The 13,240-nt window shown below is 40.9% G+C and overlaps 1 pseudogene; it reads left to right on the forward strand.

Annotated features, from left to right (window-relative positions):
* Window positions 1-3,183: 3,183 nt before the first annotated feature.
* Window positions 3,184-4,988, forward strand: LOC100943943 (annotated as a pseudogene).
* Window positions 4,989-13,240: the final 8,252 nt, after the last annotated feature.

Genomic DNA, 13,240 nt, shown 5'->3' on the forward strand with positions numbered 1-13,240 from the left:
GCTCACAGCAACCTCCAACTCCTGGGCTCAAGCGAATCTCCTGCCTCCGCCTCCCAAGTAGCTGGGACCACAGGCGCCCGCCACAACGCCCGGCTATTTTTTTGTTGTAATTGTCACTGTTGTTTTTAGCACCCTGCTGGTTAGAAACCGCCAGCCCTGGTGTATGTGGCCGGTTCCCTAACCACTGAGCAACAGGCACGAAGCCAAGAAACACGCATAATTAGAAAATTCTCCCTCAATAGATATACAAACTGCCTTCCTATAATTGTCACTTACTAGTCTAACTTGGTCTCCTTAGCCACACACAAGTATTCTAATCCCATATACATTAGAGAAGTCAATGATGCAAGTTTCTTATTGTTCTATGTAAACAAATGAATGCAAAGATGTAAGCAAACATTTAATGTAAAGAAACCAAGTACTCTATGATTCAAGGATGCTCAGGGAATCACAGTAAAATATAAAAAACCCCAGTAATCATGGTCTTAGAAATTTGTTAGCTAAGCAGAATGCTTTACAAAACAAATGTCAAAAAGGCTCTCAAAAGTATAAAGTATTGTTATTTATTTCTGTGATCATCATTGGAGTTGTTCACAAATATTCTGGTTCTCCTCTCTTGTAGAAACATTGTAAAATTACATTGTTATGCACCGTTCAAGTCAGTCATGGCTGTGTAACTTGCTTTGACCAATAAAATGGGAGAGGAAGTAATGTGTCTCCCTTCCTAGGAGAATGGTTAAGCGTCAAAGGCACATCTCCCTCTCCCTGCAAAGTTAATCATGAGAGCTTGTGCTGAATTAAATGTCTGCCAGTTTCTGTTTCTAAGTGACTATAATAAGCAGTGACTAGAGTTGTGCAGTCATCACCTTAATCCAGTTTTAAAACATTTTCATCACCCTTCAGAAATTCATTATGCCCATTTGCAGTTAATCCTCCTTATCACCCACAAACCTAGGCGATCTGCTGTCTATCTCTATGGGTTTGCCTTTCCCAAAAATTTCATATAAACTGAGTATCAATGAGTCAATTGAGTAAGCAATGAGTAGTCTTCTGCATGCGAGTTGAGAAACTAAGACAATTAAGTAAGTAAAATTTAAAAATAGAATGGGTAAATCCTTTCCAAAAGGATGAAGGTTTTCAATTTATTGTGCCCACATCCATCAGAGGAATCACTGTCTATGGCTTGATAAAATGTATTTTTTTTTTTGAGACAGAGTCTCAAACTGTTGCCCTGGGTAGAGTGCTGTGGCATCACAGCTCACAGCAACCTCAACTCTTGGGCTTAAGTGATTCTCTTGCCTCAGCCTCCCAAGTAGCTGAGATTACAGGGTATTTTTTAAATAATAAGACATGAAAGTTGAAATTACTCCTACAAAAATGGATGTTGTGTTAGTAGACATGAAAACATTAATCTCCATATACATCTCCATCAGAGCTCTTGGTGACCAGGTGCATTGTCAATCAGTAGTATTTTGAAAGGAATCTTTTTTTCTGAGCAAAGCAATAGGTCTCAACAATGGGCTTAAAATAGTAAACTGTGTTACAAATGTGCTACCATCTAGGCTTTGTTGTTCCATTTACAGAGCACAGTTAGAATAGATGCAGCATAATTATTTTCTTTTTTTTAAGACAGAGTCTTACTTTGTCACCCTGGGTAGAGTGCCATAGCATCATAGCTCACAGCAACCTCAAGCTTTGGGTTTAAGTAATCCTCTTGCCTCAGCCTCCCAAGTATCTGGGTCTACAGGTGTTCCCCATTACACCTAGCTATTTTTTAGAGACGAGGGTCTCGCTCTTGCTCAGCTGGTCTCAAACTCCCGAGTTCATGTGATCTACCAGCCTCGGCCTTCCAGAGTGCTAGGAGTACAGGCTTGAGCCACTGTGCCCAGCCTAGCATAATTCTTAAGGACTGCAGATTTGGGGATGGTAAATGAGCATTGGCTTTAACTTAAAGTCATCAGCTGTGTTAGCTTCTAACAAGAGAATCAACCTCTCCTTTGAAGCTTCAAAGCCAGTACTGACTTCTCTCTAGGTATGTAAATCCTACGTGGCATCTTCTTCCTATAGAAAGCTATTCTGCCTACACTGAAAATATGTTGTTTAGTGAAGCCACCTTTATCAATTATCTTAGCTAGATAATTGATCTTCTGGATATCTTACCGCAGATTTTACACCAGCACTTGCTGCTTCACCTTTCACTTTTATGTTATGAAGATAGCTTGTTTCCTTAAACATAATGAAATAACCTCTCTAGCTTCAAGCTTTTCTTCTGGAGCTTACTCACCTTTCTCAGCCAGTGTGGAATTGGAGAGAGTTAGGCTTTGGTTTAAGGGAATGTTGTGGTTGGTTTGATCTCCGAAGCACTCAAACTTTTTCCTTATCAGCAATAAGGCTGTTTTATGATACTTTCTTATCATTCATGTACTCACTGGAGGCAAGAGGATTCTTGAGCCCAAGAGTTTGTGTCTGCTGTGAGCTATGACACCATGGTACTCTACCAAGGTCAACAAAGTGATTTCTGTTTCAAAAAAAAAAAAAAGAACTTTTTCTTTGCATCCACAAGTTGACTAATTGTTTGGCACTCTCTCCGCTTATGATATCCCTTCCTCACTAAGCTTAATCATTTTCAGAGTTGTTTTGGTTTTTGTTGTTGTGGTTGTTATTGTTTTATAAGACATGTCTTGCTCTGCCAGCTGGTCTAGAGTTCAGTGGTATGATCATAGCTCACTGCAACCTCAAATTCCTGGGTTCAAGTTTCCTGTGATCCTCTTTCCTCAGCCTCCTGAGTAGCTGGGATTACAGGTATGAGTCACCATATTCAGGCTCCTGCTTGCCTGAATCCTAGCACTCTGAGAGGCCAAGGTGGGTAGATTGCCTGAGCTCAGGAGTTCGAGACCAGCCTGAGCCCAAGCAAGACCTTGTCTCTAAAAATAGCTGGGCATAATGGCAGGTGTCTGCAATCCCAACTACTTGAGAGGCTGAGGCAAGGGAATCACTTAAGCCCAAGAGTTTGAGGTTGCTGTGAGCTGTGATGCCATGGCACTCTACTGAGGGTAACAAAATGAGACTCTGCCTCAATAAAAAAAATAAAAATAAAAAAATAGGTCTCTTTCCATCCAAGGTCCTCTTGGATCACCTGGAGAGGTGCTCAGAGCTGGTAAGAATACAGGTGATGGGCGAGGAACAATGAGCAGAATGAATACCTCACAGGCCCAGAGTCGCTCCTCCAGTAATAGAGAACACTTTTTGAGGTGTAGTGATGCACAGAGGTATTTGGAGCTTGCTATTGATGGAGTTCTCTGGGATGAACAGCAAATCAAAGATAACTTGCAAGAAGTCAAAGCCCAGTTGTATAAGCTGCCACTTGGAATGCTTTCAAGCCCGTGGGTATAGCTGTATGAACAGGTAGACCTCATCTATCAGCTTAAAGAGGAGACACTTCGGCAGCAGGCCCAACAACTTTACTGGTTATTGGGCCATTTCAGTTGTCTTATTCATAAACTAGAGTGTACCCAAAACAAACATCTAGCCAATCAAGTCTCTGTGTGCCTGGAGAGACTGGGCAGTTTGACTCTTAAGTCAGAAGATTCAACTGTCCTGCTCTTTGATGTGGACACAACTGCTCAGCACCAGACCATCACCACATTTCGGTTCCTCAAGACAATTCACGTTCCTGAGCACCTCATGGTTCATGCTACTTCATCTAATACTGGGCCCTTCCTAGAGAAAAGAGGCTACCTGTCAGTGCATAAGCAGAAGTCAGCACCTAGCATCACAGTTATCCCTCTCAGCCATGGCACTCTCAGCAAATGGCTCCTTGGAAGCAAACCCTCAAGTGGCTGTCAAGTTCCTTACAGACCTAGCACCAACCCCCAGGACTGGCTCACCCTGAAGCAGACCTTGGAGAATATTTAGACATCTGCTAGACTCTGCAGTTTCTTCAGTAATGTCTGGGGCAACCTAAAAGGCTAGGAAAACTAGCTTCTCAAGAGTCAACAATAAGAAATTCCTGAAAAACCAAATTATCAAAAGTGTAATAGCCATTCCACTACCAGTTCTTTCTCCTTTGAAAGTAAAAAGGTTGAAGACATAGAGCTGCCCAATCAAGATGAGATGGACCTGTCTGATTGGCTAGTACTCCCCAAGGGCCCTGTAAGCTGGAGAAGCCTGAGAATGGCAGCCGTGAGGCCAGTGAGAAGTTTAAGCTCTTGTTTCAGTCCTACAGTGTGAGTGATTGGCTTGTCTGAAGTGCCTGAATGACCACTTGGAAGCTAAGAAACCATGTCCCCCCAGCATGATTACTGAGGACTGGCTTGTCCAGAACATCAGGACCCATATAAAGTAGAGGAGGTATGCAAGGCCAGTGAGCCCTGCCCGAGCTTAGCAGAGTGTGTGTGTGATGAGAATTGTGAGAAGGAAGCTCCGTGTAAATGGCTTCTGAAGAAAGAAGGAAAGGATAAAAATGGGATGCGTGTGGAACCCAAATCCGAGCCTGAGAAGCATGAAGATTCCAGGAATTTGTGACTCTGTCCCTCCAGAAAAGAGATATTGGGACAAGCTAAGGCACCAAAGGCAATGACTCCTTCTAGAATTGTTGATTCCTTCCAAGTCATAAGGAACAGTCCCCTATCAGAATGCCTCGCCAGGCTCCCATGCAAAGAAAGACGTCCCAAGGAAGTGCCTGGTACTGAGGATAGAGCTGGCAAACAAAAGCTGAAAAGCCCTGTGATCACTTCCCGGTGCCCCTTTAACACAGCTGAGTGGGTCTTGCCAGGAAGGAAGATTGGAAACCTCAGCCACTAGTCCTCTGGGGAAGACAAATGGCTACTTCAAAAGAAGGCTCAGGGAGTATTACTTAATCCACCCCTACAGGAGGAAGATAACTTTCCCCTTAACCGTTATGGCCTCCCTGCAGTTTGTGATCTCTTTGCTTGTAGGCAGCTTAAAGTTAAGAGAGGTGGTTGTGTCGAACCCCTCTACAGACATGAAGGAATAGACGACTGGAGTCGAGCAGCCTTTCTGCAGATTACACATCTCCATGAGTTGAGTGACCACTGCTTGCCAAATCATTGTTTCTGAGTCTGACCAGTCAGCTTAGTTCCTTTCCTGCCTAATTTTGAACTAGGGATGCAAAATAAATCATCAGATTATGAGTTACTATGTAAAATAAAAAGGCTGTTATTGATGCTATGGTGATTTAGTTATTTCCTTCTTACAGAAGTATTAATTTAAGTCACCCCCACCCCCACACTAGAGATGCAGCATCTTGGTAGATGGGTCTTTTTCACAAGCCTCCAAGGTTCCTTAGACTGGGCTGTTACTTGAAGTACATTAAAACACTGTAGTTTTAAAAATGAACTATTTCTGTAATCAAAGTGTACTGATGTATTCTAAAGCTAGTAAATTTCCCTAACCTTTTGAGTGCCCTTTAGTTGTTGATGGTTTTCTTCTGTTAGTGTTCTGTGATTTTTATTTATAGTGTATTTTGCACAAATAATCAACCTTGCCCATACAGTGATTACCAAAATGTCTATTAATAATCTTGGCAATTTTGACATTAATTACCAAACATTTTAGCCTACATGTTAGTTCTACATTGTTTTTCTTCATTTGGAAGAAATTCAGCTATTGTACATTTTTTTTATTCCTTTCTCTAAACCAGCGGTTCTCAACCTGTGGGTTGCAGCTCCTTTGTAACAATGAAAATACATCGTGGCATTAGGAAGGTTGAGAACCCCTGCTCTAAATATTATTTTAGTGTGTAGGGAGCTCTTTTAGGACTTCCTGTTTCAAGACCATTTTCAGGTTGGTTCTAGCCTCTTTCAAGATGTTCTATAGATCTACAGCTTTTAAAAGACCCCCAGTGCCTGAGATTAAATAGGCATGAAGTATATATAGTATAATATAGTACTTGAACTATAAGAAGTATGTGGAAGTATAATATAGTACTTGAACCATTCATTATCCTGGGGATTACTGGTGCATCCTGTGTAGGTGGAAGCTGAGTTTGACACCTGGTGCTTTTACCTAGGGATGAAGATGTCCTCTTACTGCAAGCACAGTACCTCCAAAAGTACAATGCAGTGACATTTTAGTGAACAGGCCGTTTCCAACATTTGTGCCTTGTTCATTGAAGCTTTGTGAAAACTATGTTTTCTCAAAATCCTTAAAGTCACATCCATGCTTTAAAAAAGTCTTTGTTGGAGAGAAGTGGGATTTATGTTTTAAAATCCGGTTCTCTAAGATGTCTTTGCTGCTTTCCAAGCTTTGAAACTATTAAGCCTCTTAACTGCCTATGTTATTGGAAATACTTCTTTGATGGTCCCACAATGTCATTGAACTCAGTTTCACTAAAGTTGGTGAAAAGAGCTTTATATTACTTTTTAATCTCCTCTCAGATACCATTTAGAAATAATTATAGAATCGGCGCCTGAAGCTCAAGCGGCTAATGTGCCAGCCACATACACCTAAGGTGGCGGGTTCAAATCCAGCCCGGGTCCGCCAAACAATAATGATGGCTGCAACCAAAAAAATAGCCAGGCATTGTGGCGGGCGCCTGTGGTCCCAGCTATTTAGGAGGCAGAGGCAGGAGACTCACTTGAGCCCAGGAGTTGGAGGTTGCTGTGAGCTGTGATGCCACAGCACTCTACCCAGGGGGACAGCTTAAGGCTCTGTCTCAAAAATAAATAAATAAAAATGAAAGTAGTCTATTTTTAAAAACAGTCAAACAACCTTGTAATCTTGGCAGATATTAGTCATATGAGGACATTTCGACATTAACAATATGTACAACTTTTGAAGTATTTATCACAGAAAAACTTCACAACAACATAAACAAGATTTTTTTTATCAGTGATACTATCTCAGTCTATAAAAAGGTATTTGATTGCACTTTCAGTCATGACAAACCTCTTTGCTTTGTTAAAATGAAACAATATCAGCCAGGTGCTGTATTGTATCAGCTAGGTGGCTCATATCCTAGCATTCTGCAAGGTCAAGGCAAGAGGATTGCTTGAGGTCAGGAGTTTAAGACCAACCTAAGAAAGGGAGAGACTCCATCTCTACAAAAAGTAGAAAAACCAATCAGGCATGTTAGCCTGCACCTGGAGTCCCACCTACTCAGGAGGCTGAGACAGGAGAATCGCTTGGGTCCAGAAGTCTGAGGTTGTAGTAAACATGTGATGACACACAGCACTCTACCCAGGGCAACAGAGTAAGACTGCCTTAAAAAAAAAAAAAAGGAGAATATCTTACTGCTACTTTAAATTTCATTGCTCTTTCAATGTGTCACGCAATTACTATGAGAGAGGTTGGAGCGAATATAAAAGAAGAAACACAGGAAATTATTCTGGCTGGTTGCCAAGTGGTAATGCCAAGCATCATTATAAATGTGACCATGGTTCCTGTGAATTTATAAATAACATTCCAAAGTATGTAGGTGAATTTTTGACAGAGGGCACTTATATATCACTATCTCCTGGGGCAAAAGTCAACTTATCTTTCCCTATTTTCCTGCAAACTCCCAATATTCTAAAATGCCTGAGGGGCAAGTCAGTAGCAGAAAGGCAAGAAATGAAGTATTTCACTCATTCATTTACAATAATGCATCAAGTTTCTAATGATTTTTCTATCTTTTTTGTTGTTGTTGTAGTTTTTGGCCCAGGGCCAGGTTTGAACCTGCCACCTCCAGTATATGGGGCTGGCACCCTACTCCTTGAGCCACAGGCACTGCCTTGATTTTCCTATCATTTAACAGGTGTTTATTAGATTACTGTGCATCCTCAAGGATACCTAATCTAACTGAGGATATAAAAAACATGAAGCAATAAGAGACACTAAATAAGTAAACGCTGGGTTGTATGATAAATATTATAATTATTACATGTATTCAAAGGAAAAAATATTGGTTAGGGTTGGAATAGCCAGGCAAGCCTCTATTCTCTCAACACTCAACGCTGTGAACATTTTAAAGAACAGACAGCAGCACCCAAACGGAATCACTTATGCTAAAATTCCACAGCACCAAATCAAAATCTGAGTTGTTTACATGTAATATCTGACCTTTCAAGAATCAGGAGAAAGGTGATAGCTACATCCCATTAAGCCAACAAGATATTGCACTTAAATCCCAACAAGGGATTAACCTTGAAATAACCAGTCAGCTATTTATTTCTCGTTCCTATTATTTCCATCTTCTTCCACCTATAAAACTTACCCCCTGGCTCGGTGCCCGTAGTTCAGTGGTTAGGGGGCCAGCCACATACACCAAGGCAGAAGGGTTTTAACCTAGCCCAGGCCTGCTAAACAACAATGACGATTGCAATAAAAAAAAAAAAATAGCTGGGCGTTGTGGCGGGTGCCTATAGTCTCAGCTATTTGGTAGGCTGAGGCAAGACCATGGCACTCCACAGAGGGCTACAAAGTGAGACTCCGACTCAAAAAAAAAAAAAAAAAAAAGGACTCTTTGGGGAGCTCTCCAGGGTACTGGACTGCCTATCCTGAAACTCTTAACAGTGAATCAGATCATTGTGTCTCTCCTCTGGCCTATTGATTAGTCTACCCTGATTCTTGCCCGCTGATCAACTGCCTATTTCAACAACGTCTTAAAGAAACTTAGTTCCCTGTATGCATGCCAAACAGGCTTTAACTATTAACATTATGCAGGTGCCTTTGAAATTTATTGAGCCAGTAATTTTCTTCTCACCCAAGCTTTTCTGTTTCATTTCTATTGCCATTAGCCTTCATTAATTTCTTTAATAAATACTGATAGTGCCACACATGTAAAATTCAAAGCTATAAAACTTAAAGAAGGCGATAACACAGGAGAAAATCGTTGTGGCTGGGTTTAGCAATGAGTTTCTGGATGCAACACCAAAACCACAATCTATGAATTGAAAAATTGATGTTTAAGTTCATTAAAATTTAAAACATCTACTCTTCAAAAAAAAATCATTTTATCATAAGGACATATGCACTAGATTGTTTATTGCAGCTCTGTTTACAATTGCAAAGACATGGAACCAGCCCACATAGGAGGAAAGACTCATTTCAATTCAAGTTGAGGGGAGGAGGAATGACATGAGGGGCTGTTGTGGTGCTCCCATAGAATGGGCACAATGTAGGGGTGTATGGCACACCTTTTGGGTGCAGGACAGAGCTATAAGAGGGACTCTATCTAACACATTGAAAAATTGTGATTTAGTCATTTGTACCCTCGCATTATCCTGAAAAAAAAAATCTACTTTTCTAAAAATGCTGTTAAGGAGCCGGGCGGGTGTCTCACACCTGTAATCCTAGCACTCTGGAAGGCCAAGGTGGGAGAATTGCTTGAGTTCTTGGGTTCAAGACCAGCCTGAGCAAGAGCAAGACTCTGTTTCTAAAAAGAAAAATAGCTGGGTGTTGTGGTGGGTGCCTGTAGTCCCAGCTACTTAGGATGCTGAGGCAAGAGGATTGTTTGAGCCAAGAGTTTGAGGTTTCTGTAAGCTATGATGCCATGGCACTCTACCAAGGGCAACAGAATAAGACTCTGTCTCAAAAAACAAACAAACAAACCAGCAAAAAACCAGAATATATAAAGAACTCTTGTAACTTAATAATAAAAAGAAATAATCCAATTTTAAAATGGGCAATGGATCTGAATAGACTTTTCTCCAAAGAAATTATACAAATATCCAATAAACTCATCAAAAGATGGTTGACATTGTGAACATCAGGCCCCCTTACATCAACTGGAGACAATTCTATAACTTCAGAGCTCTTCAAGGAGTTGCTGAGGCCATGTGACTATATTGCAGCCAAATTCTCTCTCTGCCCAACCTTGCTTTCTTCCCTTCCCACACAGGTATTGATTCCAAAAGACTCCATAATGAACTTCCTGCTTGCTTATCTCAGGGTCTTCTTCTGAAAGAACTCAACCTACAACAAACTCCCTACATTTGGCAAAAACTCAGGCCTCTAGTAGGGGCAGTTGTACCCACATGCCAGTATGAGAGGTCCTCTGGGCCAGAAAAATAGATGATAACTATAAGGATAAAAAGATGGCCAACTAAGGACTCCAGCTCAGTGACTCATCTAAGCCAAGGTCAGAAAATGCACAGTGTTTATGCTATCGGGCTTCCCCCCACCACCCTTGCCCAGGGAAGTAGGAAAGAGGGACCTGGCCCTTCAGGATTCTCTACCAATACTAAGCTAACTCTTGCATTGTAGTTATTAGATTGTTATTTCAAGAATCCATGTATTTCTCATTAGAAACTTTTTAACATTAATAGTTTAAATTGATCATATTTTAACAAATAAATATTTTAGAAATTGCAGACTTTGGGTGGCACCCATAGCTCAGTAGATAGGGCGCTGGCCACATACACTGAGGCTGGTGGGTTCAAACCCAGCCCGAGCCAGGTAAAATCCACAATAACAACTGCAACAAAAAAATATCCAGGTGAAGTGAGAGGGTGCCTATAGTCCCAGCTACTTGGTAGGCTGAGGCAAGAGAATTGCTTAAGCCCAAGAGTTTGAGGTTGCTGTGAGCTGTGACACCACAGCACTCTACCAAGGGTGACATAATGAGACTGTCTCAAAAAAAAAAGAGAGAAAGAAAGAAATTGCAGGGTTCTGTCTTTATATGCTATTGTCTGCACTAAGGCCTAATGAAAATATTTTACTCTACATAAAAATCAAGGGCTAAAGGGACAGTGCTAGGATTTGCCACTTCTATTTCTGCAAAGTTTTGAAGCTGACATGGGGACTTTGATCCAAGAGTTCAACAAAGACCAGACATTTTGTAAATAAAGACCAGGCTAGCTGAGGTGAGGATAGGAACAATCAGACTTTCACAACCAGTCTTCATCTTAGAGACAAGATGATTATCTAGGACCAAGATTGGTATGGGATGCGGTCGAAAAGAAGTAATGCAACAATAAGGAACTGTTTCTCCAACCCCAAGGTGATAGGTAGAACCCGACGCAGGTGAGTTTATAACCCAGGTTAGAGGAAAATGGCAGAGATGTCTAGATGCGAGATGTCTAAAAGTAACCTTTGTCACTGTTGATTCCTAGTCTTTTTACAATATCTAACGCTTGTCACACTGATGATTGAATTAAGCATCTGAGTGAGCATGTTCTTCCCTCTTGCCATCATACTCCAGGGTCTAGACCAGCATTTCACCAAAAGTGATCTGAGGATGGAGGATATCTCTTTAGCCTAGAAACCCTCCAGTGGCACTTTCCTATAAACAACTCAATACATTTAATCAAGACCTTCCCAGGTTCCATAACTTGTTTCTAGCGATGAAGCAGGTAGAATGAGGCAGAATATTTTAGATGTGGCTATATCACAGTTTCCTCAAGGAAAGGACAGTGTTTTCAATTCAGTTGTTCATTTAATTTTTGATAACACTCAATCTTCTATTAGTATGTTGGCTGTAACAGTGTGAGGATTACCATCGTGAAGAATAGTCAGTAATGACTTACCATTATCCTCTAAGTACACTCTAAGGAAATGATACTCTGCATTTGTTCCTGCTTAAGTTGATCTGATACATTTTTGCTCAACCTCACTGTCTTGTAATAGTACCCTCTAATTTATCCTTAATGGGCTCAGATTTTCATTAGAAAGAAGAGCTGAGTGTCATCCACATGTCACTTTTCCCCTTCAAGTCTCATTTTCTTCATCTGTAAAATAGGATAATAACACATATATTTGTAAAACATATACAATTAAATAAGAAATCCACGTAAAATGCCTAGCATGATGTCCGACACATAGTGGCATTCAAGAAATGTAAATTACTTTCCCTTCTTATTGGGTTCCTGGACAATTGAGAACATCCACTGTTTTCTTTTCTTGTCTTTTATTGTTTTGTTTTGTTTTCTGTTACAAGTCAAAATGCCTTGATGAACTATAGGTACATTCAAGGGTTACTAGAGCTGACCATATGCAGATGAACATTCAGAATTAGATCATCACAGTAACATCCCCCCAAATAAAGTCAGGAATTAATCACTACAGCAACTTATTAAGATCTTTTCTTGCTTCATTTTTATTTTTATTTGTTCTTAAGAAATAGGATCTTGGCTCGGCGCCTATAGCTCAACCGGCTAAGGCGCCAGCCACGTACACCTAAGGTGGCGGGTTCGAATCCCCAGCCCGGACCCGCCAAACAACAATGACGGCTGCAACCAAAAAAAATAGCCGGGCGTTGTGGCGGGCGCCTGTGGTCCCAGCTACTTGGGAGGCGGAGGCAGGTGACTCGCTTGAGCCCAGGAGTTGGAGGTTGCTGTGAGCTGTAATGCCACGGTACTCTACCCAGGGGGACAGCTGGAGGCTCTGTCTCAAAAAAAAAAAAAAAAAAAAGAAATAGGATCTTGCTCTGTCACCAAGCTGGAGTGTGGCAGTGTGATCATGGCTCAGTGCAGCCTTGGACTCCCAGTCTCAAGTGATCCTCCTGCTTCGGTTTCCCAAGGAGCTAGGACTACAGGTGCGTGCCACCGTGTCTGGCTAATTTTAAAATTTTTTTGTAGAGATGGTATCTTGCTATGTTGTCCAGGCTGGTTTCAAACTCCTAGCCTCAATCAATCCTCCCACCTCTGCTTTCAAAAGCTGGGATTACAGGTATGAGCCACCAAACTTAACTCTCTTTTCAATTTTAGACAGGCTTTGATTAAACTACTCAACACAAACTTCAGTTATACTGAAATTAAGAAATTCATAAAAACTTGTAAATAACATTAATTATGTTTTAAAATAATCATTTTCTATAATCCGTGTGTTTTCCCTGCTTTTTTTCTAAGCTGGTAGAAAGTGTTATGATTATGGGTAAGCTATTCAAACTTTTTATGAGTTTTAAAACAATCCTTTGTAGCTGGAATTGGTGGTTTGGTATCTATTATGCCTTGGCTACTGTTAAAATTTCAAAAAGGTTATAATCCATAAAGTTTTCCTATATCCTAGTCTCATATTTTTTAGGTTACATCTACTCCCCAAAAGGCTTTGCTTTTAAGTTGTTGAATTTTGTATTTGAATCTTCAGCCCTTGAAAAAAATGTAAACAAGTTATACTCTACGATGATTGAAAAGAAATAGGATAGGGCAGTGCCTGTGGCTTAAAGGAGTAGGGCACTGGCCCCATATACGGGAGGTGGCAGGTTCAAACCCGACCCTGGCCAAAAACTGCAAAAAAGAGATAGGATAGAAAGCAAAGGGAGGCCATAAATGCATATCAATCAACAGCCATATTTTTTGAC

Source organism: Otolemur garnettii, unplaced genomic scaffold (assembly GCF_000181295.1).
Source record: "Otolemur garnettii isolate 467f Iridium unplaced genomic scaffold, OtoGar3 scaffold00010, whole genome shotgun sequence".
Classification (NCBI taxonomy): Eukaryota; Metazoa; Chordata; class Mammalia; order Primates; family Galagidae; genus Otolemur; species Otolemur garnettii.